General features: G+C 38.1%; 1 protein-coding gene and 1 pseudogene across 3 annotated transcripts in view; one reads left to right on the top strand and one right to left on the bottom strand.

Annotated features, from left to right (window-relative positions):
• The first annotated feature begins 9,351 nt into the window (after positions 1–9,351).
• ADIPOR2 (adiponectin receptor 2) overlaps positions 9,352–26,440 on the top strand; it is an 85,300-nt gene continuing 68,211 nt past the window's right edge. Inside the window, exon 1 of one of the 3 annotated variants that reach the window (XM_042991497.1) lies at positions 9,352–9,759. The gene's annotated coding sequence lies outside the window, so the exon portion shown is untranslated. Of the gene's footprint in view, positions 9,760–11,815; positions 12,012–26,440 lie in introns of those variants that run through there. The other 2 variants (XM_007092813.3, XM_007092814.3) reach the window with 2 other exon arrangements.
• LOC102951435 lies at positions 15,333–16,614 on the bottom strand (annotated as a pseudogene).

Genomic DNA, 26,440 nt, shown 5'->3' with positions numbered 1-26,440 from the left:
TTTTTCAAAGTGTGGTCCATGGGGACAGGACCAACTACGTAATTTTCAAGACCCAGCGGGAAGGGTCTCTTGTTCAAAAGTAAGAATTTCAACAGCTACAAGAGAGCATTAAACACAAGTGAAGAGTCCTTTTGAGCACAGAGCCCTGTGCAATGGCACAGGGTGATGTCCATGAGACTAAGCCTGTGTGGAGCCCATGGCATCAGAGAATATGGAATCTGACTGGTAAATTTGATTTCTGGGGCCTACCAGAGAGTTAATGAAATAGAATCTCTGGAGATAGTGTTTGTGAATCAACATTCTTAAGAAGCTCTCCAATGTTAATTTTGTACAAACACACAAAACTGATAACCTTTCACCTATTTCTTTCATTTGCTTGGAAAGAAGAAAGCAATTCTATCTTTTAAAAGTGTATGGCTTACTTGCCTTGATAGCTACCTGAGGTGGCTACCTTACACCACCTTCAGCTTTTCTTTTTGCTTTCTTTTCTCTTTCTCTCTTTACTTTCTTTCTTCCCTTTGCTCTCCTATTCTACATTTGTTTGGGGCCTGTCAGTAGTACGCCAGGCATGGCTAAACTTGGCTGATGATACCCAAAGCATATGAAACTATTAAACAAAGAGAAAATTTGAGAAGAGTGAGTAAGACTTTCAATGGTTTAGGCACTTTTTCTGTAGGGATTGTGTGTGTGTGTGTGTGTGTGTGTGTGTTTTGCGAGAGCCCCCTTTTCTTACTTTAAGTTTGCTTTTACTTAAAAACAAAAACGAAAAAAAAACAAAACAAAAAAATAGAAAAGGAAAAAAATTAGAGAAACAATGCTGTGAGAACAACCCCCAATTTCCAGCCTCACTCTCAGTGACTATTTGATCACATTTATTGGAATTTAATTCCAGATCAGTCCTGTTTCTTTCACGGTAAATGCCTGTCAGTTCTTGGCACTTATTTCTGCAAAATGTCTCTTCACTAAATTGCAACCTCAAGGGCTCGGGAATTCATACTGGGTAACCTGATGAGAGAATTCTTATCAACTTACCCTAAGCACTTGGTTGTAAGTTCTGAGTTTAACTGTACATCATCAAGATATTTCAAGATTAAGAAACCTCCTTTAGCACAATAAATGCTCTTTTTTCTTTTTCTTACTGGTTCACAGTTTTCCCTGTGTGGGTGATTGCTTAAGTAGTCACTAAGCAGAACAGATGTTGTCTTGAATTTTTTCTTAATAAAAAGCTGACAGATTTTTACTAGCAGTTGTGTCTAAATTACTTATGAGACTAATTTTATCTTTATTGATTTTTTACCTCTGTTTCCTGTCCTCCCCCCTCCAGTATTTGTAGCTTTTTAACACAGAGCTTTATTACTGTGTTTTTATGTTTTGTATCTATTTATTTTTAAACTTTATTTATTTTGAGAGAGAGACAACTTGAGCAGGGAAGGGGCAGAGAAAGAGGGAGAGAGAGAATCCCAAATAGGCTCCATACTGTCAGTGCAGAGTCTGATGCAGTGCTCAAACTCACAAACTGTGAGATCATGATCTGAGCAGAAATCAAGAGTTGGATGTTCAATGGACTGAGCCACTCAGGTGCCTCATATTACTCTATGTTTTTAAAGTAATGTAAACTTTTCTGTTTCTATTTCCATTCTCACAGTAAATGAGAGACTAAATGAAAGCAACTCTTTGTAACTTTGGAATATTATGTAACCCTGAAATTCTTAAAAAATATATCCTGCTTGCTTTTTATTTGGGCAAAGAAGTTCTATGCAAGAAACACAAACTTACCATATAACTCAACTATTCCAGTCCTAGGTATTTATCCAAAAGAAGTGAAAACATATGTCTTTTCAAAGATTTATATATAAATGTTCATAGCAGCTTTTATTCATAGCAGTCAATAAGTGGAAATTACCCAAACATTCATCAATGGGTGAATAGGTGAAACTGTGATATATGCATACTATTTAGCACTAGAAAGGAATGAAGTACTGATACGTACAAAACATGAATGAATCTCCAAAACGTTATGTTGAGTTAAAGAAGCCAGACACAAAGGAATACATACTGCAGGATTCCATTGATTTGGAATTCTAGAAGAGGCAAAACTACTCTGCAGTGACAGAAAGATCAGTGCTTGCCTGGTTTGGGAGGGGGCTATTGACTCAAAGGGGAATGAGGGAATTTGGGAGGGGGGTGTTGGAACATTCTATATTTTGATTAAAGTGATGCTTCCATGAGTGTATACCTTTGTCAAAACTCATTTGAACTGGATGACTGCTGAACTCCTCTCTTCTCATGGACACACCAAGTGCATAGCAACACACAGAGCAATACGTCTGAAAGAAATCCAGAAACTACCTATACATTGGGTGAATGAGAAAATACTCACATCAGAATGTGCAGGTAAGGGTGAAATACACTCTTACTATTAATCTCACCCCCAGCACAACATTACACCATGGGGAGGGAACTCCCAACTTCTAGCTTCTCCCTGAAGAGCAAAGGATTTGGACTTCACATTTAGTGCCCTAGCTTTTAAGATTTCCACCTGAAGGATGGGCTCCCAAAGCACCTAGCTCTGAAAGCCAATGGGCTTGCATCCACAAAACCCTCAAGAATATAGCAAACCGGGGTGCCTGGGTGGCTCAGTTGGTTGAGCGTCTGACTTCAGCTTGGGTCATGATCTCGCAGTTTATGAGTTCAAGCCCCACATCAGGCTCTGTGCTGACAGCCTGGAGCCTGGAGCCTGCTTTGTTCGGATTCTGTGTCTCCCTCTCTCTGCCCCTTCCCCGCTCATGCTCTGTCTCTCTCTATCTCTCAAAAATGAATAAACTTTAAAAAAAATAAAAAAAGAATATAGCAAACAAAGAAGCAGCGTTAACTGGCAGTTAGCACTCAACAGCTATCCCCCCAGGCTCGGAGCAGAAAAAGGCAAAAATTTGTATATATATCAGCCTTTTCCTGAAAGGGGTCCATTTGTATACTTTGAAAGCTATTTCCTGAGGGTCAAGCTTCTAATTTAGCACACATCTAGAGGCTGACTGTGACCTCCCCAGAGACCAGGGAAACTGGTGGACAACTCCCCCACTCTCTCTCTCCAGCCCCCTCCAAGTCACCAGTATTCCCCTTGAGTGAGTGTGTACACACTGTGCCCCAACTTTTTCAGCTGTTGCCCAAGGCACAGGTGTCTAGATTACCTGACTCTCAGAGCCAATGGGATTTACATTCGTAAGTCCCACAGGACTATAGCAAACAAGAAGCAGCTCTTCATGGGTGCCAAGAGTTATCTCCTTGTAATTTTAGACTTGGGCCCAGTGCAGAAGGAGCAAACAAAAATGCCCATCTCCTAGTTTCTCCCTGGAAGGGGCTTAACTACATATTTTCTTTTTTCTAATTTTTTAAATGTTTATTTATTTTTGAGAGACAAAGAGAGACAGAGCATGAGCAGGGGAGGGGCAGAGAGAGGGAGACATAGAATCTGAGGCAGGCTCCAGGCTCCGAACTGCCAGCACAGAGCCTGATGTGGGGCTCAAACTCACCAACTGTGAGATCATGATCCGAGCCAAAGTTGGACGCCTAACCAACTGAGCCACCCAGGCACCCCTTAACTACATACTTTCTTAGCTCCTGCCTGAGGGTCTGGCTCCCAATCAGCCCTTATCTAGGTGCTGAATGAGATCCTCCCCTTTGGGGCACTGATGGGTCTTGGCACACTCTCAACTGCTGGGAGACACTAAGAACAAAGAAGGTGGCTTGGATAATCACACAGGTTTGGGAGACAACCAGGAGCTCAGGCCAGGCTGATTGACAAGGTTGGTTTCCTACATGGGACCACTCTGTCAAAATTGGAAGAGGTGGCTGTCTTATCTAATATACAGAAACCAACACAGAGAATCAAGGAAAATGAAGAAAAAGAAATATGTTTAAAAAAACAGACAAATTTCCAGAAACAGATGTAAATGACACTACAGAGAAAAGTAATTAACCTGATCAAATTCAAAATAAGGGTCATAAAGATGCTCACCAAGATCAGGAGACTAATGCATGAACAAAGTGAGAATTTTAACAAAGATTTTTAAAATATTAAAAGGTACCAAACAGAGGCACCTGGCTGGCTCAGTTGGAAGAGCATGAGACTCTTGATCTCAAGGTTGTGAGTTCTAGCCCCATGATGGGTGCAGAGATTACTAAAAAAGTAAAAGTACAAAACAAAAAATATGGAGCTGAAGAATACTATAACTAAGCTGAAAATTTCAATAGAGAGGTTTGACAAAAGATTACATCAAATAGAAAAAAAGATCAGCAAAACTAGAAGGCAGGGCAGTGGAATTCATCCAGAGTAGCAAGAAGAAAAAAGAATGAAAAAAGTAAAGATTCTTTAAAGGACTTATGAGATACCATCAAGCAGACCAATATATACATAATAGGGGTCCCAGAAGGAGAAGAGAGACAGAAAACGTCAGAAAGCTTATTCAGAGAAATAATGGCTAACAACTTCTCAAACCTGGAGAAATACACGAATATCCAGATCCAGGAAACCTAGAGCATTCCAAAAAGGTAAACCAAAGAGACCCACACCAACTCACATTATAATTAAACTGTCAAAAGTTAAAGACAGGAGAGAATCTTAAAAGCAGCAAGAGAAAAGCAACTTGTTATGAACAAAGGAGCCCCCATGATAGTATCAGCAAATTTTTCAGCAGAAACTTTGCAAGTCAGAAGGGAGTGGCATGACATATTCATGGTGCTGAAAGAAAATAATCATATCACATGTACACCTGAAAACTCATGTAACATTGTATGTCAGCTATACTTCAATTAAAAAGTAAATTATTAAAACACAAAGGAAGGGACAAAAGAAATAAAGAATTATAAAACAACCAGAAAACAATGAACAAAATGGCAATAGTAAGTTCTTGTCTTTCAATAATTACTTTAAATGTAAATGGACTAGATTCTCCAATCAAAAGATATAGACTGGTGGAATGCATAAAAACAACACCCATCTCTATGCTGCCTACAAGAGACTCATTTCAAGTTTAAGGACGCACATAGCTTGAAAGTGCAGAGATGGAAAAAGATATTGCATGAAAATGGAAACCCAAAGAAAGTAGAGCTAAACTATACTTATATCAGGAAACAGACTTTAAACCAAAGACAGTAACAAGAGACATAAGCCACATGCAAAAGAATGAAATTGGAACATTATCTCACACCATATAGAAAAATCAACTCCAAATGTATTAAAGACTTGACAATAAGACCTGAAATCATAGAACTCCTAGAAGAAAACATGGAGGATAAACTCCTTGACATTTGTTTTTGCAGTGATATTTTGTATTTGACACCAAAAACTAAAGGCAACAAAAGCAAAAATAAGCAAGTTGGATTACATTAAATTAAAAAGCTTCTGTTCAGCAAATGAAACCACCAACAAAATAAAAAGGCAACTTATGAAAGGGTATAAAATATTGGAAACCACATATCTGATAAGTGGCCAATATTTAATATATAGGGGTGCCTGGGTGGCTCACTAGGTTAAGTGATTGACTCTTGATTTCGGCTGGGGTCGTGATTTTGTGGTTTGTGGGTTTGGCCCCGTGTCCAGCTCCACCCTAACAGTGCAGAGCCTGCTTGAGATTCTCTCTCCTTCTCTCTCTGCCCTTCCCTGGCTTATGTGCACTTTCTCTCTCAAATAAACAAATAAACTTAAAAAATATATAGAAGGGACTCCTACAAGCTAATAGCAAAAAAAAAAAAAAAAAATGTAACCCAATTTCAAAATGGGCAAAGGACTTGAATATACATTTTTCCAAAGAAGACATACAAATGGATGACAAATACATAAAAGGCTCAACATCACTAACCTTCAGAGAAATGCAAATAAAAACTCCAAGATATAACCTCACACCTATTAGGATGGTTATGCTCAAAAATACAGGAGCTAACAAGTGCTGTGAAGAATGTGGAGGAAAGGGAACTCTTGTACAATGCTGGTAGAAATATAAATCATTATAGTGGTTCCTTAGGAAATTAAAAGTAGAACTACCATATGGTCCAGCTATCCCACTTCTGGATATATATCCAAAGGAAACAAAACCATTATCTTGAAGAGATGTTTGCACCCCTGTGTTCATTGCAAAATTATCCACAGTAGCCAAGATGTGGAAACAACTTAAGTGTTTATCAATGGATGAATGGATCAAGGATATGTGGTATATATATGTATATACGTATATATGTATATATAAACAAACATGCACACATGCACAATGGAATATTATCAGCCTTAAAAAGAAAAAAATCTTGTCACTTGCTAAACATGGGTAAAGCTGGAGTTCATTATGCTAAGTGAAATAAGCTAGACAGAGAAATACAAACACTGCTGCATGGTATCACTTACACGTGGAATCTAAAAAAAGTTGAACTTGTAAAATCATAGAGTAGAAAAGAGGTTGCCAGGGGCTGTAGGGTAGGGGAAATAGGGAGAGGCTGGTAAAAGAGTACAAACTTTCTGTTATGAGTAAGGTCTGAGGATCTAAATTATAACATGGTCACCACGGTTGTTATACTATTTTATATCAGTGAAACTTGCTAAGAGAATAGAACTTAAATCTTTTCACACACACACACACACACACACACACACGCACGCACCCACACACACACGTAATTATGTGAGGTGATGTATGTGTTAACTCACTGTGTGTGTGCGGGAATCCTTTCACAATATACATGTATATCAAATTGTCAGGTTGTAAACTTTAAATATTTTATAATTTTATTTGTTCAATGTACATCAATAAAGCTGAAAAATCCATTATTTGAACTGTGCACAAAAAATTGGTGCATTTTATTGTATGTAAAGCGTAGTTCAATAAAGTTGATTTTTATAAACTACAAAAAATGTTTAAAGAAGACTCTCACACACATCCACGTGCACACGACCCAGGGTTAATAAATGTTAAACATTTTGTCATTTGCTTTATCTTTCTCCATATAGGAGAAATGAATTATTACCAATGAAGGTGAATTCTTAGTTCCCAGATCTATTTTCGACCCCTTCCCACCAGCAAGCACATTCATAAAGTTGTGTGTTTCTTTCTCTGTCCATTAATAAAATGTATTAATAGACATCCTCATTTTACTAATGAAGATATCAAAGCTTGACAAGAACTGTGTATAGGTCATAGTTAAACAGGGAGTCAGTTAGCAGCACAGCTGGTAATAATGTTCCCAGTCATATGCTCATTCTCCAGGACTATGTTACCTAACCTGTGTTTGTGGAGCTACTATCGTAATTTATGTAGTTATGAGGATGTTTATACTGTTCTTTATCCTCAGTTTTAAACTTTACAAAAATGTGGCCTAAATGGGAATTTAGTGTGTTGTGATGTTTCTCTAAGTGTTTAAAATGGACTCCTTGAAAACTTTCAGACTAATGTGATATTTATCAATATATGTTTGATATCATTTCAATTGTAATTAAGCAAGAATGCAGATATTTATGTTTTTCACTCTAATTTTGCCATATAGATTACTAGATTATTTTTATTTTCTTATTTTTTTAATTAAAAAATTTTTAATGTTTATTTATTTTTGAGAGAGAGAGAGAGAGTGGGGCAGGGGCAGAGAGAGAGGGAGACTCAGAATCAGAAGCAGGTTCCAGGCTCTGAGCTGTCAGCACAGAGCCTGACGTGGGGCTTGAACCCATGAACCACAAGATCATGACCTGAGCTGAAGTTGGATGCCCAACCGACTGAGCCACCCAGGCGCCCCTATTTTTATTTTTTTTAATGTTTATTTTGAGACAGAGTGTGAGAACGCATGAGTGGGGGAGGGGCAGACAGAGAGGGAGAGAAAGAGAATCCCAAGCAGGCCCTGTACTATCAGCGCAGAGCCTGATGTGGGCTCAAACTCACAAACTGTGAGATCATGACTTGAGCCGAAATCAAGAGTCAGATGCTTAACTGACTGAGCCATGCAGGCACCCCTAGATAACTAGATAATTTTTAAAGCAACTAACACCATTGATTCCTAATGCTTCAAACTCCAATTAGCTGGCTGCATTTGACTGTTTTGCATTGGAGGGGTTCAGAACACGCCACTCCAAAATATGAAACTTTGGCATGTTGATTATTTTGAGCTGAGAGTACTTGAGAAACAGCAAATGCACGAAGCACTCTACCCTGTCCCTTTTTACCTAAAAGCAGGCCATAAATTTCCTATGAGAAAGGTAGTCTTTCTGTACCAGGAAGAGAACATTCTTTTTTTTCTCCCAGTTTTATCAAGATATAATTGACATTTTAACATTGTATAAGTTTCAGGTGCACAACATAATGATTGGATATATGTATACATTGCAAAATGATCACCACGAAAAGTTTAGTTGACATCCATCACTTAAGAACATTCATATCAGAGATCGGGATTCAATGCCCAAGTGGACGTATACAACCTGCTAAAGTAACCCTTAGCTTCTCCACTACAGTTCCTAGTCATTTTCCCACAGTTTATTGTCCTTAGCGCAAGCCCCTTGATCTTGCTACATCCCTAGAGTTCTTCATTTTTTGTGTAAAAAGTATATAAGCTTTTGTGTCTAAAGTCATCTTCAGGTCTTCATTTTCTTTCTGAAGATTCCTGTGTACATGTAAAAATATTAAATACATTTGCATACTTTTCTCCTTCTAATCTATTCTATGTCAGTTTAATTCATATGCCAGCCATGGAACATAAGAGGACAATCTCTCCTCTCCTACAACATGTATATGACACAGACACAGGGACTGATTTGACATGTCTTGCATTTACTTCTGGTTTATCTTTTTTTTTATGGTCCAACTTCTATATTGTCCAGATTTTTTTCCTTCAGTTCTAATGTTCATATTTCAAAAGCTTATAGATCTTGAGGGACAAAAGAAGAGTTTAGCTGGTTTTAGATATTTTGTAATAATGAAGCTGATTTCCTTTGTAATCTTTTGGGGAAAGTCATACAAACAGTTCTCTCAAAGAAGACTACTACTTTTGGTTTTCTCTAGCAGATAATTTGGCCTTTTTTCTTCTTGAAAATAGCAATTGTTCTGATTAGGAAAATAATGAATGAAATAATTCTTCTTTTCTTTATAGAAGTAACAAAAACCAGTTGTGAACTCAAGTTTAAGTTCACAATGGAGTGTAGAGTACTTTTTTCTTACCCTTTAGAATTTGAAAGCTGTACCTTCATTTGCTTGTCATTTTAGATACAACTTCAATTCCCATTGGCTATTGACTCACATATCACAATGGAACCTAAGCCTGCTCCTCCAACGAGTCCAATATCAACATTTTGGCAACATATTGTAATGTCACTCAAGCCTCATTCTGGGATGGCTACAACTAGATTATGAATGTTACTCACCCAGTGATGCATTCTCTTTGTCAACAATATCTGATAATTGTTGAGATGACTACATCAGACTAGCTGTGCCACAGGCACTATTGTGTCATTGGTGACTGGTATGGAGAGTAGGGGTGGAAGGGACTCTTCTTGGTGCTGTGGAAGATGAAGAACTCCACTCTCCTGTGGTGGGGAAGTGTGACACTTTAAGAATGGAGACAGCAGAGATTCTAAAGATCCACAGCTGACACTGAAGACACAGAATTGTCCTGAATTCTCCTTGGTTTTTGGACAGCGAGTCATAAGTTAATATATAAAAATTAGCAACTGAAGTACAGCCTGGGAGAGAGTCCTGAGAAATCTGCTTTGGAACATTTAATGGTGACATTTAGGTAAGGGATATGGGTGAAGCCAGTATGGACATGGGCCTCAGGGGAATGTCCCTCAGGTGAAGTATGTTGGCAACACCCTCAATAGCTGAGAAGGTGTGAGCATTCTGAGGAAATGAAGTGGTTTATCATTGTGAACATCAAGAATTGGCAGTAGTGATCTGGGAACGGGATCAAGGTGACAGAGAATGGGAGGTAAAATCTTGGTGGGAAAATAACACTCTTTCTCACATGTTTTAGCACACAATGGACTGTTACAGAGGAAGTTTCTTTGAGTTGAGCATTTTGTCAAAGCAAATCATTAAAAGAGAAGGATGCTTTGAGAAAAAATTTGAGATCTTGGATCTTTTCTAATTGTCTTTTTTATATAGCTCTGTTCCCTTTAGCAGATCTTTTATTAACTCTCAGGCTCTTGTTCTCGTCTTTTCCCTATGTGATTTGGTATACCGGGTCAAATTTACCATCCAAAGGTGTCTGTGTTTCATTTCTAATGTGCTGTGGAAGTGTATCAATGTCTTCCTTGATATCAATCTCAAAAGCTTTATGTCTTTACCTGGAAAAACAGAAGTCATTATTGTTATATCTTTTACAAATTATGTAAATTTAAAAAATATGTAAATTTAAAAAATTTACATTTTCAGTGTAAACTACTCCTTGAAGGGAATTTATTCTTTTAATTTCTATAATCTTATTTGCATTAATTTTATCTCTTGCAACCTTAACTGGGTGGCCTAACTTATCAGTATTAAGAGCATTTTATTCATGCTCCTCGTGATTTTAGTGACTTTAATCACTTCTTAGAATTTACATTTCCAGGCTTGAAGAGTTCCCTATTTTTTTTAGGGGCAGGTTCCTCATACATTAGACTCTAGGCCTTTTGATTATGAGATCTGTGCAGGTTTTTCCAGAATTCTTTGTTTTCTCCTGCTGTGGTTCAAAGGACAAGCAAGGTATGGGCATAAGTGTTCTTGAAAGCTTATGGATTTCCTCTATATCAATAACAAGAGTTTTGACAGTTAAGGCAATTACCTCTTCAGAGTGTGATAAATTCATCTTATAACTGAACGTGAGAAACACATTTTTCTATGCCAACCGATTTCACCTGGCTATCCGAAAGTACAGTGTTCTCACTGAAGCCTTTCCAAAGCCAAGGCGAAAAACAAAGAAACAATTACCATTTCGGAAAAGCGAAAACCTTTTTTTTTTTTTTTTTAATTCTTCCGGTTAGTGAAAAAGCGAACTTTTGGCTGGGGGGGGTGGGGAGCTTTTACTTTCTTTTCTTATAGAATAAGTATGTAACCAAACCATTCTTGGTTTCTTAGAAGTTAGAGCTCAATAGAAACTCATTCTGGGAAATAGACACAGTATTTAATGCCAGATTAGTTTCTGCTATTACATTTCTGCTATAGTGATCTGCTATTACGTTAAAAACATTTTACAAATTAGTCCGAATTACATGTATTTTAAGAGTGAGTGGGTTCACATTTGTTTTTTAGAAGGCATAAATCATAATACCTTAACAAGGCAATAAAAGGTAAACGCTATTGTCTTGCACAAGACTTGACTAATACTTTTGGATTTATTTCGGAAGCTCTGACAGACGACGCCTAGCAATATACTGGCCGTTGGCAGAAACACGAGCCACCCTAAAAAAATCCCAAAATTTTGGCTTCCGCCCAAGGTGTGTAGCTCGTATCCATAGAGACCGGAAAAAGCGTCCCCTAGCCGGGCGGGCCCCTGCCTCTTCTGATCTAAATGCTTCCGCTTTCAATGCGAGAAAGAAAACGAAGGAGATTTGTGTGAGCGCCCGTGGAGCACTTTCTCAGTACTGTTTTCGTTGAGTTCCTGGCCGAACCACAACTCCCAAGATGCCACCACGTTCTAGAGCGGTCAGAAGAGCAGTTTCCGGTTTTGGCCAGCGCGCCTGCGCACTAGCTGTGACTTTATTGGTTCCAACCGCCTCGTGCGATGCGCGTCACGGCGACGTGCAGTCGTGGGGGCGGGAAGACGCGGCGGCGGCGGTCGCGGCCGCGCGAGCACGATCCCAGACGCGGTATCGCGGCGGCGGCAGCGGCGCGGCTACCCCGGGTTCGGTCCCCTCCCTCCTCCGCTCCCCCCTCCTCCCCCTCCCCTCAGCTCTGGTTCCAGAGGAGTCCGAGACGCGCGGCGAGGCGGCGACAAGCTCTGGGTGAGGGTCTCTGGAGTGTGAGCGCCGTTTCGGGGGAGAAGAGGGAGAGCCCGGGGTCGAGAAGGAGGTGAGGGCTCTGAGGGGGAGACTGTCCCCGGCGTGGGCCGGGGAGCGCGCGCTCCGTCCCAGCCTTCAACTCGGCCTCCTTACCTGACCTGTCGCCCTGCACGGCGTGTTGTGCTGTGACCGGGGGGACAGACCGAGAGGGGCCTGGAGTCGCCCTCCTTTCAACCGCTGTCTGTGGCGCCTGGCGCCCACCACCTGCCTCGCCCCTCCTGATAGAGCGTCCGGAGCACTGTCTCAGCTCTTCTCCCCTTCGCGTGCAGTTGCCCTGCCTTACTGCCCACCGAGAGAATCTGCCCTCCCTTTCTTCATTTTTGTCTCTTTTATTAGCTCTAGGAATTTCTTTGGTGGCAGGCTTCGAATGGATCTGCTTAGTGCTACTTTTCTAGTCCCTGGGGTAGGAAGATTTTCTTTACCTTTTCTTTGGTGGCGCTTCAGGCAACCTACTTGGAATAGTTAGTACCTTGGGCCCTGTTTTCCCAAAACTGGTTTGGCCTTTCGTCTGTCATTGCTTGCTTCTTTTAAAACTGATGCTGACAGGGTTTAAATCAGTTCTTCTAGGGGTCCATGAGAGAGTTTGGATTGGAAACTGATAGGTAACTTTTTTTTTTTTTTTTCCTCTTTTTGGTTTTTGACATTAAATACAAATACGTTTGTCTCTGGAATTTGATTTTATGAGACGGCCCAACTGTGACTTTTGGTAGAAGGATTCAAATGTCAGATTGGAATTTTACTGGGTATGATGACTTCAGTGCAGGTTGTTGGCATTTTTTTTAGTACACTGGCCTTTTAATATTTTTATTTTTAGATGCTGGATTTCTCAGCCTTATGTTAGCCCCATTAAATCTCTTCCAAAAACAGTGCCCCCATCCCCAAGAAACTTTAAAATTTGAAGAAATCTGTTGTAACATTTAAAATAATTTGATCACAGAACTTTTCAGTGAAATGTTAAAAATAATTTCCTTCAATGCAAAGCTTTAATTTTGGAGGGGAGATCTTAAACTTATTTCTGAAGTTTGAAGTGTTCTCTTATCCAAAGGCCACCTCTATGTCTCCTTTTACCACCCTCTGACTTTTTTTGTTACAATTTGATAGATTTTTCTACTTTTTCATTTCATAGAAATGAAAATTTTCATCCATAGTATTTATTTTATAGAAATTTCATTTCTACTGCTGTTGTTCATAGATATTTTCATGCTTTCTCATAAATATGTCAGAGTGCTGACTGTGATGATCTGTAACTAAAATAATTTCATCAGTAGTTGGGACTTCCGCACATGTGTTGGCAGCTGCTTGGTGGTGAATTATTGCAAACTTTGAAAACATTTCAGATTGATTTAAATATGAAAGACGTTTCTTTTAGCTTCTATTTGTAACTACATACCCACCAGTATATGTTTATATCTACACTTTATAGGCTATTTAGTAGCAAATTTTCTCTTCTTACCTGAATGTTAGGGATGAGAAAAGGATTTCCAGAGCCTAAGAGTTTGTCTTTTTCTATTCCTAGACTATGAATAAGTAAATGGATGGATTTTTTTTTTTTTTTTCTTCCCACAATGGTATCAATTTAGCTGATGTACTTTCTTTGGTATAAATCACATCAGGTTTTCCAAAATGAAAATAATTTTATTTTTTATCTCCGGGAACAGACTTTATTGCTTGTGGGGCAACTTTTGCTAGCTGTTTTTGTAAATTAAGTTTTTATTGGGATATAGCTGTATGTATTCATTTTGATGTTGTTTGTGGTTGCTTTTGCAGTGTAAGGGTAGAACTGAGTGAGTAGTGGGACAGAGACTCGTATGGTCTGCAGAGCCTAAAATATGTATTGTCTGGTCCTTAATAGAAAAAGCTTGCTGACTCCTAGTTTATTTTATTAAAAATCATGCATATGTAATGTAGAAAATTTTTTTTAATTTTTTTCAACATTTATTCATTTTTTGAGAGAGAGAGAGACAGAGTGTGAGTGGGGGAGGGGCAGAGAGCGTGGGAGACACAGAATCCGAGGCAGGCTCCAGGCTCCAGGCTCTAGGCTCTAGGCTCTGAGCTGTCAGCACAGAGCCCGACACAAGGCTGGAACTCAGGGACCGCGAGATCATGACCTGAGCTGAAGTCTAACCCTCAACCGACTGAGCCACCCAGGCGCCCCGTATAGAAAGTTAAAATGAATCAGAAAAGTATAAGGAAGAAAGTAAAAATTGTCTAGAATCACACCACTCAGAAGGGTTTGTTTTTGTGATTATTCTTATAGAATCTGTTAGTTAAATGGGCTCATATTGTTAAGTGTTGGTTTGTAATCTGGTTTAAAAAAACCCCTCATTGTCTATTTATTTATATTTATTTGTGTATTTGTTTATTTTAAGTAGGCTCCATGCCCAACCTGGAGCTCAACTCATGACCCTGAGATAAAGAGTCATATGCTCTACCAATGTAGCCTGCCAGGTGCCCCCAAACTCAGATTATTGTTACATCGCTATTGAATACATTTGTACTTCTGCATCAAAGAGCTCACTGGAAAGGGGCTGGATGAACCAGGTTTTCCTAATTTGTTTACCAGTTAAGATAAAAATAAAATCAAGAATGAAAGATGCTTGATGGTGGTGGTGGGAGCACTTCTGGTGTACTGGTACTTTTCCAATACTTTACGTGTATCAACTTACTTACCTGCAGCAACTCTGTAGAGACATGTACTAGTATCCATATTTGAAGATGAGGAAACTGAGGTACAGAGAAATTAACTGCCCGAGTTTGTCAGCTAGTTAATAGTGGAGTTGGGATTTAAATCCATGCAGTCTGGTTTTAGGACCCAGGCTCCCAATATGCTACAGAGCCTTTCCTCTCAGTGTAGAAAGTTTAGACAGTCCAGGGGTACGTGATGTAGAAATTTGTTACACACTTTATTTCAGTTTCACTCTCCGTAGAAACCCACTGTTAATAGTTTGATACAGAGATTGCCACCTCTTTGTCTGCTTATACAAATGTTTATTCCCAAATCTGTCCACATGTGCAGGTCTTAAAAAAATTAATAGACTTCATTTTTTAGAGAAGTTTCAGGTTTACAGAAATTTCTATGGATAGTATAGAAAGTTCCAATATCACCTACTCTCTGTTTTCCCTTATTAATAACATGTATTAATGTGGCATATTTGTTACAATTGATGAACCAATATTGTTACATTGTCATTAATTAAAATCTGATTATAATAGGGCTCCTCTTTGTGTTGCAGAGTTTTTTAAAAAGGGATTCAACCTGTCATTGTTCTATAGTGTGCTTTGTGGTTTTCAAAATACAGTGCTTCTGGACTTTTTAATGCAAATGAACATCATTGTTTCACTAATTTTCAGATTAATGACACATATTTAACAGTCTTCTTGGAGTGGAAAAGTTGCTTGAAAGTTACTTCATTCTGTTTTTTTCTTTTTCAAAAGTTTATGTTATAGTGCCAGTTGCTTTTCTCTGAAGGAATGCTTATTTTTTGATTGGACATTCTGGCTCCTCCTTGAAGCTGTTCAGCTTCTTGGAGATTTTGTTGCTGTTCTTCCTTGGAAGCGTGATAACACATCACCCTATTTACCATTAGCATTCTCTGCCTCACTGAGACAGCTACTTCCCCATGCATCTTTTTTGTTCTCTTCCTCTTTCTCAATTTCCAACACTTCTGTTCCTAGAATATAAGCTTTAGCATCTAATTCTCCATATCCTTGTACTCTTGATTTTATCTAGTCTTAACCTGGAATTTCTTCTGCATCTGAGAAATTCATTGTTCAGAAGAACTGAGTCAAAGTTGCAGCAGACATCATCAGATTCTTTACTTTGAGTGTTTTATACTAGGCCAGGATTTGGGGAAATTGAGTCATTAAGTGGTTATCTTTTTCTTAGAATCTCCTTCATTGATTCCTACTGTCATGATTTCCTCAGAGTTCTTGTCCACAACAAAATGGGTGGCCTCAATTATGAGCAATGACTGATCTCTGGGACTACCAGCTTATGAGATGTTTGTGCACAAACAGAAGGATCTTGCTCCTTCTCTTTGGTGCTGCTATAGAAACCTTTGCACAAAGGGATAGAAATTAGAAAAAGCTCATGAATTCCCACCAATCTGGAGATAAGTTTGTAGAGTATCTCTTTAGAGCTCTTCAGCGGCAATAGTATTTCTGCAAAACCTTGGGGAATCATGACTCAAATGGATAGCTGAGAAGTTAAACACCTCTGTTTTTTTCCTCTTCTTTTGTTTCTAAGCACTTCCATAACCTTTTCAACCTTTCCTTGTATTTGGAGCCTGTTTTCCTTATGGCATACTGCACTAAGATTCTTAGTCACTGTCCTGTTTCTCTTGTTCTTTTTTTCCTAGGAGGAAGGTCAAGGTAGCAACTAATACTTTGGTGACCTTAGAGAAGCATGAATTGTGATAACACTGGCAGTCTTGGCATCATTTCAGATGTTTCTTCTGGAGTTCAGTCATCACTTTCAAAGCTATCTTGGCTACAGTTGCATTGCTGTCTCTTAAAATGTGCATATGGAATTCTGCAATAGTATATTCACTTTCTTCTTCTTGTTTTAATGTTTGTTTATTTTTGAGAGACAGAGAGCGTTGGGGAGGGGCAGAGAGAGAGAGGGAGACAGAGGATCTGAAGTGGGCTCTGCACTGACAGCAGAGAGTCCCATGCAGGGCTGGAACTCACGAGCTGTGACATCATGACCTGAGCTGAAATCGGGCTCTTTTTAAAAAAAATTTTTTAGGGGCGCCTGGGTGGCTCAGTTGGTTGAGCGTCCGACTTCAGCCAGGTCACGATCTCGCGGTCCGTGAGTTTGAGCCCCGCGTCGGGCTCTGGGCTGATGGCTCAGAGCCTGGAGCCTGCTTCCGATTCTGTGTCTCCCTCTCTCTCTGCCCCTCCCCCGTTCATGCTCTGTCTCTCTCTGTCTCAAAAATAAATAAATGTTAAAAAAAAAAATTAAAAAAAAATTTTTTTAATGTTTGTTTATTTTTGAGAGAGAAAGCATGATCAGGAGAGGGGCAGAGAGAGAGGGAGACACAGAATCTGAAGGAGGCTTCAGGCTCTCAGCTGTCAGGCTCTCAGACAGAGTCTGACGCAGGGCTCGAACCCACAAACCATGAGATCATGACCTGAGCCAAAGTTGGACTCTTAGCCGACTGAGCCATCTAGTATTCTTGTATTTTACACTTTTTTTCTTTTTTTTTTTTGTAATTTTTTTTTTTTTTTAACACTTACTTATTTTTGAGAGGCAGAGAGACAAAGCATGAGTGGGAGAGGGGCAGAGAGAGACACAGAATCCGAAGCAGGCTCCAGGCTTTGTGCTGTCAGCACACAGCTGGATGTAGGGCTGGAACCCATGAACTGTGAGATCATGACCTGAGCCAAGTCCTGATACGTAACCGACTGAGCCACCCAAAACCCCTCTTTTATCGTTTTTAAGGAGGCTTCATGGCCAGTGCAGAGTCCAATGAGGGGCACGAACTCACAACCCTGAGATCAAGAGTTGGATGCTTAACTAACTGAGTCACCCAGGTGCCCCAGTATTTCACAGTTCTATTCTGTTCTGTTACAAATGAGTGTATAAAGTCTTAGAAGCTTATATGGCAATGTAGAAGTTAAAAGAAGAACAGTAGTGGGGTGCCTGGGTGGCAGTTAAGCGTCCAACTCCTGATTTCAGCTCAGGTCATTATCTTATGGTCATGACATTGAGCCCCACATTGGCTCTGTGCTAGGCATATAGATTTAAGATTCTCTCTCTCCACCCTCTGCCTCTTCCCTGCTCACTCTTATGTGCTCACTCTTGTGTGCTCTCTCTCTTAAGTGCTCTCTTTCTCTCCCTCAAAAAGAAAAAAGAGCAAACTTGATGGGTTGATCAGATTCTTCTCCCAGAGATCAAAGATTTGCAAAATGTTATTGGAAGATCTGTGTTCAAGATAGTGTAATTGTAGGAGAGCAGATCTTTCAACTCTTGAGGAAAGTTGTCTAGATGTTCTGGGTAGCAGTGACCAATTGGTGCCATAAACGTCACCAACTTTGCCAGTTCTTTGCTGGGTTTATTTGGTTGCAGTTTGAAAATCTCTACTGAGATTTGCATTGAAGTTGATTTAGAATTATTTTAGGTGGTGCTTACATTCTGTAGTTATTCTTCCTAGTACTTTCTTAGATCTGTTCATCTATTAAGATTTCCTACTTAGCCCTTGAAAGCAGTGTGATTTTGCCACCCCTCTTAAAAAAATCTGAGTGACGGCCAGTAGATTATATATTTCTTGAGGGTAAAGAGAGGATAGCTTTCTTTATATCAAACAGCAGTCCTGGTGTATAGCAAGTAGGGAGTAAATGGTCTTTTTAAAACCTAAATTGGATTGTATTCTTTTGCTAAGTGAAGTGCTTCAATTCTGTTAAAAATAACCTTTTCAAAGTCTTTGTGAAATACAAACTTGAAAAATTGCAGCTTTATCTCCTCTTTTAATTCTAAAATGAAATAAGGCTGATTGATATCCTAGGACCTGTTTGTTAGGAATAATTAACCTAATCTATTTAATAAGTACATTTAGTATTCAGTTTTGGAAGTTAAATGGATTAAATAGAGGATTTGTTTCACGTGACCCATGGTTTTGATTTTTCTGTTTCGTAGTATACCATGCGTTAGAAGGGATGTATGTTGGTTAAGTGATTATATAGCCTGGCTTAATCAGACATTTTAAGTGTCCAGACAGAAGGAAAAGTGAAGCTAAATTCTGGAAACGGCCAGAATGTCTTCAGACATGGGGAAAATAACTGTGGGAAAGGACAATTGAAGTTTTTTGATGTAAGAGCACAGAAAAATAAGATTTTTTTAATAGCTGACTTACAGTATTGCATATTCTTTTTGGACTTCTGTATTTTCCACATTATGTACTAGAAAACAAAGCATATAAAGCATATGGTCTTGAAGAGACAAACTTAATTACCTTATTAAATTTTGGCCAGCTAGGCCTTTTGTATGCATTTTTTTGTTAGTATATTGCTGATTATTTTTCACTGGCAGCATATTCACTTTAATCCTATGTGCCCTGAAATCTTACTTTAGTGAGCGTGTATACATAATTGTATCTGTACATTCCTTGGGTCAGGGAAGAAAGTGGTGGTAGTAAAAACTGTTTAGCATGTTGGAACAAGAGGGTTACTTTTATTTTCTTGGGATTTATTTATATCCAATTTCATCCAGAAATGTAATTATAAGGAGGAAAAGGAGGAAGCATAATTCAATGACTAAGAATAAAATTTGGATTTGGGTTTTCTTGGCAGCAAAGGTAAAAATGGAAATATGGTAAAATACATAGCACTAAACTGAAAGGAGGAATAAGACCAATTTTCCAGGGGTAAATCTTTTCTTGACAGATTTTAAAGAACTGTTTAAATTGGGAATTACATAAAAAGCTGTTTCTTTAATTTTTTGTTTGTTGTTTGTTTTTGCTAGAGGCCCTAGTTAAAGGGCTAGGACCAAGCATTAGCATTTCAAGCCAATGGAAGAAATTTTTTATGGGGTTTGGTTTGAATTTGGGCTGCACATGTGTTTTTTATTTGGCTAACAGATTTTTTTTTTTTCTTCAAAATACTTCAAACATTCAGAATACAGAGACCAATATAATTAACATTCGTGTATCTACTCTACAGCTGTATTATATCTTAACATTTTTCTCATTTCCATTTTTTTAAGAAAAAAATTGCACATACAGTTGAAGCACCTTCTTGGATTACATTTCAGTTTCTTTACAGAAGTAATGATATCATGAATTTGGTGTTGATCATTCCTAATGCCTATTTTTATGTAATAGCTGCATAGAAATATGTTTATAAACAAATCATAATATTGTTTTGCATATTTTCAAACTTGATGTAAACAATGTTCTGCATATTCTGTAACTTGTTTTTCATGAAATGCCTGTATTTATTTATTTATTTACTTAAAAAAATTTTTTTTTAACGTTTATTTATTATTGAGAGACAGAGACAGAGCATGACCAGGGGAGGGGCAAAGAGAGGAGGAGACACAGAATCCGAAGCAGGCTCCAGGCTCTGAGCTGTCAGCACAGAGCCCGATGCGGGGCTCGAACTCACAAACCGCGAGATCATGACCTGAGCCAAAGTCGGATGCTTAACCGACTGAGCCACCCAGGTGCCCCTATTTTTAATTTTTTTAAATTTATCTTAGAGAGCGAGCCTGCATGACAGTGTGGGAGGGGCAGAGAGATAGGGAGACTGAGGATCCAAATTGGGCTTTTGTGCTGACAGCGTAGAGCCCAATGTGGAGAGCCTCATGTAGGGCTGGAACTCATGAACTATGAGATCATGACCTAAGCTGAAGTTGGAGGCTTAACCAACTGAGCCACCCAAGCAACCCATGAAACATGTCTTTTAGATTCATATGAAACTGTTGATACATTACCATTTTTGACCTACAAGAATGACAGTTTCCTGTGGTTCAGCCTAATTATAGTCATCACTTTTTTCTGGGGTACAATTACATTATTATATGAATACATCCATTTTTAATTTATCATGTTGATAGGTATTTAGGTTGTTTCCAATTTTTCCTCTTTTAAAAACAATGCTAGATTAGGAATCCTTGTGCACATATTTCAGCTCTTTGGCAGGTTTCTAAACTGCATGTTGGAAGCCATTAATGGGTTCTGAAATCAGTTTTAATCAGGAATTAAAATAGGATAGAAAAGTATTAGGTTGTATTACAGGCAGTATGGATAAAATGCTTTGTGAAAATTTTGTTTCTTTTTGTGTATGTGTATCTATGTGGTTACTAAGTGTTTTTTTTAAGTTTATTACAATTTTTTTTTTAATGTTTATTTATTTTTGAGAGAGAGAGAGAGAGACAGAGCCTGAGCTGGGAGGGACAGAGAGAGAGAGGGAAACACAGAATCCAAAGTAGGCTTCAGGCTCTGAGCTATCAGCACAGAGCCTGATGCAGGCCTCAAACTCACAGACCCGGGAAATCATGACCTGAGCTGAAAGTCGGATACTTAACTGACTGAGCCACCCAGGTGCCCCTGTGGTTACTAAGTTTGAAATGAAGTGAAAATTACCCAGAAATGAAGTTATTGGGTTGGAGGTTATAGAGATTATGGGAACTTTTAACTATGTCATAGATTGCCTAATTATCCTCCCAAATTGTGCCACTTTATTTTAGCACAAGAATATGAGAATTTGCTGTTTCCAAATCATTAGGATCCATGGCATTGCCAGATTTTTTTATGTGTTTACAAATCAGATGATATTTTTACAGAAAAGTATCATATCATCTTTATTTTTCTTGATTAATTATGAGATTGAACATGTTTCAATTGTTGAGTGACTATTCAAGTTTCCATTTCTTGAATTGACTATCTGCTACCTGTCCTGCCTGTTCCTTTGTCTTTTTAAATTGATTATAGGAGCTTATTAAATATTTTAGTTGTGTCTGCTAAATGAATTGCAAATATTTTCTTCCAAGCTATGTGGTTTATTTGTTAACTTTTTATATGGTTTTGTTGAATATAAATGATTATTAAATCTATTACCATTTTCCTTATTTGTGTCCTTTGTGTCTTAAGAAATCTATTCCATACCCCAAGGTCATTAAGAGTTTTCCATACTTCTTTCTAAAAGTTTTTGAAAAAATGTTTTGAATATTTTGCCTGAAAAAAAAAGGTATTTTTATATAATATGAGGCAGGGATCTAATTTAATTTTTTATATGCATAATCAGTTACTACAGATTTAATTTAATTTTTTATATGCATAATCAGTTATTACAGCACCATTTAACAGTGTGTTTTAGAATTTGAATTGTTAATCTTTTAAGCAGTTATGGTTCAACACAGTAACAGCCTTTGTCTTTACTCAGGCTGTTTCACATGTTCAAGTTTGTGACTTCTGGGCAAGAGGAAATGATTGAGCGATTACTTGATTCAGAAGTACAACCTAGAGGAGTAGATAGATACAGAGCATATTTGTAGATCTCACCCATGTCATTTTTCTCAACCACTTTTGTAATAGAACTGGTGTGCAGTTTAAGGATACACTTTGAGGAAACAGATTTCTGTCTTTTGCATTGCTGGTTAATATCCACAGACTTTGGAAACCAGATAAGCAGGTGTTCCATTGACATCTTGATACTTGAAACTTCAGAATATAGTTGACCTTTGAACTACATGGGTTTGAACTGTGCAGGTCTACTTAATACGTGAATTTTTTATAGTGCAGTACTGTAAGTGTATTTTCTCTTATGATTTTCTTAATAACCTTTTTCCTCTAGCTTACTTTATTGTAATGGTACAGTATATAATACATATAGCATAAGTCCAGTGTCTTCCCTCCGATTCTGTTTCTTAAAGGCTTAGAACTTGACTTTATGTTTTGGGAATTTGACAAAATTCAGATTTTTTTTTACTGAGGAGTAGAAACTTTTTTGGTCATGTTTATGGTTTAGCTTTTTAAAAAGTCAAATTTATTGAGTATAGTTTACACTCTATAAGATTCACCCTTTTTTTAGAGGTACAGTTCTGTGAATTTTTGCAAACATTGCTGAAGGATTTTTTATGCCAAAGTGGACTTGATAACGGGTGGAAAGGCCTATAAAGTAGCAGCACAGCAAATAACAGTTGGCATCTTTTTATCACTTTAGAAATCTTTATAGGAAGATTTGCATTAGGCATAACAATAGACCAGTTGTGTGGTCTGCTCCACTGACTTTTCCCCCAACTGTCATTCACATGATCATGGGATTTGTTTTTTTTTTTTCTCCCCTCAAGAAAGTTGGTCAAGTGGGATATGGCAGTTAGAACAGGTTCCATGTGATTTTACTTAAAAGTTGGCCTACTTCATGCTAGGGCAAAAAAAAAAAAAAAAAAAAAAGTAGTGTAAATGATTCAAAGTGTTGCCTGTCTTTATATATTCAAAATAATTAAAAAAAAATTTTTTTTAATGTTTTTATTTTTGAGAGAGACAGTGTGAGTGGGGGAGGGGAAAAGAGTGAGGGGGAGACACAGAATCTAAAACAGGCTCCCTGAGCTGTCAGCATAGATAGAGCCTGTTGCAGGGCTCGAACCCACGAGCTGTGAGATCATGACTTGGGCTGAAGTCAGATGCTTAACCAACTGAGCCACCCAGACTCCCCTATTCAAAGTAAATTTTAAAAAATAAACTGTTTGATTTGAAATGTTTCTTTGTGTTTATAGCAGTTAAGATTTTATGAACATGAAGGCTTGAGAATGCTTGTCTTAAAAATTGAGGTATTTTTTCTTCTCAGTTGTCAGCTGTACCATTTTCTTAAGGGCTGTATCAGTAGCATATGTTAGGAACTTTTCCCATTTTATCAGTCCCTCCCCCCCCTCCCCCCCACCATTACCAGTTTTGTTTTATTGACATTTTTCTACTCAGAAATGTTTTGAGTGTCTGGGGAAGAATTCCAATTTTAATCAGTCGTTTCATTGGTTCTGGTATGTAGCAAGGCTCTATGTTCTTCCCTATTTTTTGACTGTTTCTTAATATGTTCAACGTTGTTGTAAAGTACAACGTATTATCAGTGTTCAAACTCCTGATTTTGGCATTTAAGTAGTATGCATTTAGTAGAGCTTATGTTTCATGGAAACAGAGGGTTGTGAATAAGAGCATTGACTTGGGTGTTAGGCAGAGTAGGTTGATTAGGTAGGTTAGTTTGCCACTTGTAAATATAGTTAACTCAGGCAAGTTATTTGGAAGTTTCCTGGGGGTTTTGTCATTTCCAAAATGGAGGAAATAATTGTACCTATCCCCCAGGATTGTTGTAAAGATTAAAGAGATAATTCATGGGAAATGTTCTTTGCATGTAGTAAGTACTCCTCCTCTTTCTCCTCCTGTTCTTCTCCTCTTTTTCCTCCTCCTACACATCCAACAAAGGTTTTGAGTTCCTACTTTGCATCCGTGTTATGAAACAAAAATGGATTCTAAAGGTTTTCTGACCCTAAGAAGTTTCCAGGAGGGGAAGGCAAACATGTAAATGGATAAATGCAGTAAATTGTGACAGGTGCTATAATAAAAACATTAATAAGAATAAAGGAGTTAGTGTTAGGAGCCTGGGGAGGTCAGGGAAATTAATTTCTGCCCCTGAACTTCTTACAAAGTTTGAGTAGTAATTCCCTATACATTTATTTGGCAAATACTTATTTTGAATACAGTTAGTGTGTGCCAGTTGCTGTTTTAGGTGCTAGGAATATAGGAATAAAGAAGACAATGTCTGTTCTCTCAGGGGCTTTCATTCTAATGGGAAAAGAGCAGTAGTAAACAAAAATCTCACAGACAAGAAAGAGATTAAAAGGTCATGTGGTAAGGAGTAAGTTGAGTTAGGAGGTGCCAATTTAGATGGTGTAGACAGAAGGATTCTTTGAGTAGGTGACTTTTAAATTGAGATCAGCATGTGTAGAAGGAGCCTGCAATGGGGATGATCAGAGGGATGAGCATTCCAGGGTTTGGGAAACCTGGTGACATAAAGCCCTTTGAGCTTTTGGAGTGTTAGAGGAATAGACAGGTCAGTGGATGCAATGTAGTGTGCAAGGGGGACAGTGGTACAAGAAGAGGTCAAAGGTAGGGCTAAAATCACTTAAGGTTTTGTAAGCCAGGATAAAGTTTTTCTAGTTATAAAGGAAAGTTATTGGAGGGCTCAAAACAAGGGGGTGCCTTTTGATAAAGATCACTGTGACTGCTGTGTGAGTAGTGGATTCTGGATTCTAAAGCATAAGGAATGGGGATAGTTGGGTAACAAAGATGGAACCAAGGAGACCTTTATAGGCTAGTGTATTAGGACAGGTGAGAGAGATTTTATTTTCTGGCTGAAACCAGAAAGTAATAGAAATGGGTAGATTTGGACTATGTTTTGAAGACTGAATTAGTAGGACTTGCTGAGTGTATTATGACAGCTCTTATTATTACTTTGGTGCCTAAATAATGTTTTATAGGTATATGTTGCATCACATATCACATGGTAATAATTGTGAAGAGTATTATGTAAACATTTTAATAATATTGTATCTAGTTTTGAGCTTCTTATGCTAGATAGGATATGAAAAAAGTGGGTCGAGTCTAGTAAAGTCTCCAGGAAATGATCAGAAATTAAAAAATGAGTCCTTTATGGAAAAGCTTAATGAATAAGAATTATTTAGCCTGGATTGGTCAAAGTTGAATTAACAATAATGATTTGCAGCAAACTAATGGATATTATCATTGTGGAAAACTAAAATGATGATGTCTTTTGATATTCATCCTGAATACTATGGATTTCTAGACCTTAAGGACTATTAAATATTTGAAGAAATGCTTGTGGGAGAGCCTCATCTTTGGAGACCTTTGAGAATCTATTGAATGATTTCCACTTGGTATAAAGAATTGAACCCATCACATATTTTGAAATCATGTATTGGGTTTGATTCTTTATATTGCTTAGTGAGAGAAGAGTAGGTATTGGTTAGTTATCATTATTTCCATACTTTTGCATTTCATTATGTGATTATAAGCTAGGGCTTCCGCCATTTAGTTTAAACACTACATTTATACTTAGCTAATTCTTTTGTATACTATGGGTACCTCATCTTCCAAATAAGAAAATGGCAGAGAGAAATGCACAAATTTAATGAAATGGCATTAAGGTAGTTTTTTAAATTAAAAAAAAATTTTTAATGTTTATTCTTGAGAGAGAGAGAGAGAGAGAGAGAGAGAGAATCAAGCAGGCTCCAGGCTCTGAGCTGTCAGCACAGAGCCCATCGCGGGACTCAAACTCCCAAACCATGAAATCATGACCTGAGCCCAAGTCGGGTGCTTAACTGACTGAGTCACCCAGGTACCCCTAAGGTGTCTTTTTAATACTGGTTTGTCATTAGTGTTTGTTGTGACCAGAAACTTCACAATCTTCAAATATGACTATCGCTACTTGGTGTGTGGTATTTAGCTGGGCTTTCTCACTAGTGATCTCATTCTATTGCCAACCTCACAGGGCATGATTTAGGTTAATTCTTGGTGCTTTGCCTCTGTTAGCTTATTCAGTTCTCACAACTATGCATGACATGGAGATTGTTGACTCTTTTACACATTAATTTGCCATCTGCCATGGACCTTTGAAGTTGTTAAAAATTAGGATATTAAGTCTTCAGATTCTGAGGGCCGGTAGTGCAGTGTCTCTTTGTATTAGTTGGGACACAGTGAGTAGGGTGTAATAGTTGAAATCTAGGAGCATCACTTTCTAGTTCTATAATTAGATTATTCAGTGGTAGAGGACAGGCTGCCAAATATGTCCCAAGGTTTTTGTTGGCTTCCTCTAAGGTGAAAGTAGCCAATTTCAAAGTGACTGGAAAGTTGTATACTGAAACTATTCTGTGGTCTATCATTCCACACTGAGGTATGCCTTTGAAGTTGGTGCATGGTTAATGAGATT

The sequence above is a fragment of the Panthera tigris genome, chromosome B4 (assembly GCF_018350195.1).
Source record: "Panthera tigris isolate Pti1 chromosome B4, P.tigris_Pti1_mat1.1, whole genome shotgun sequence".
Classification (NCBI taxonomy): domain Eukaryota; kingdom Metazoa; phylum Chordata; class Mammalia; order Carnivora; family Felidae; genus Panthera; species Panthera tigris.
Note: the sequence above shows the minus strand (reverse complement) of the source record. Positions and strands in the feature narration are given on the sequence as shown.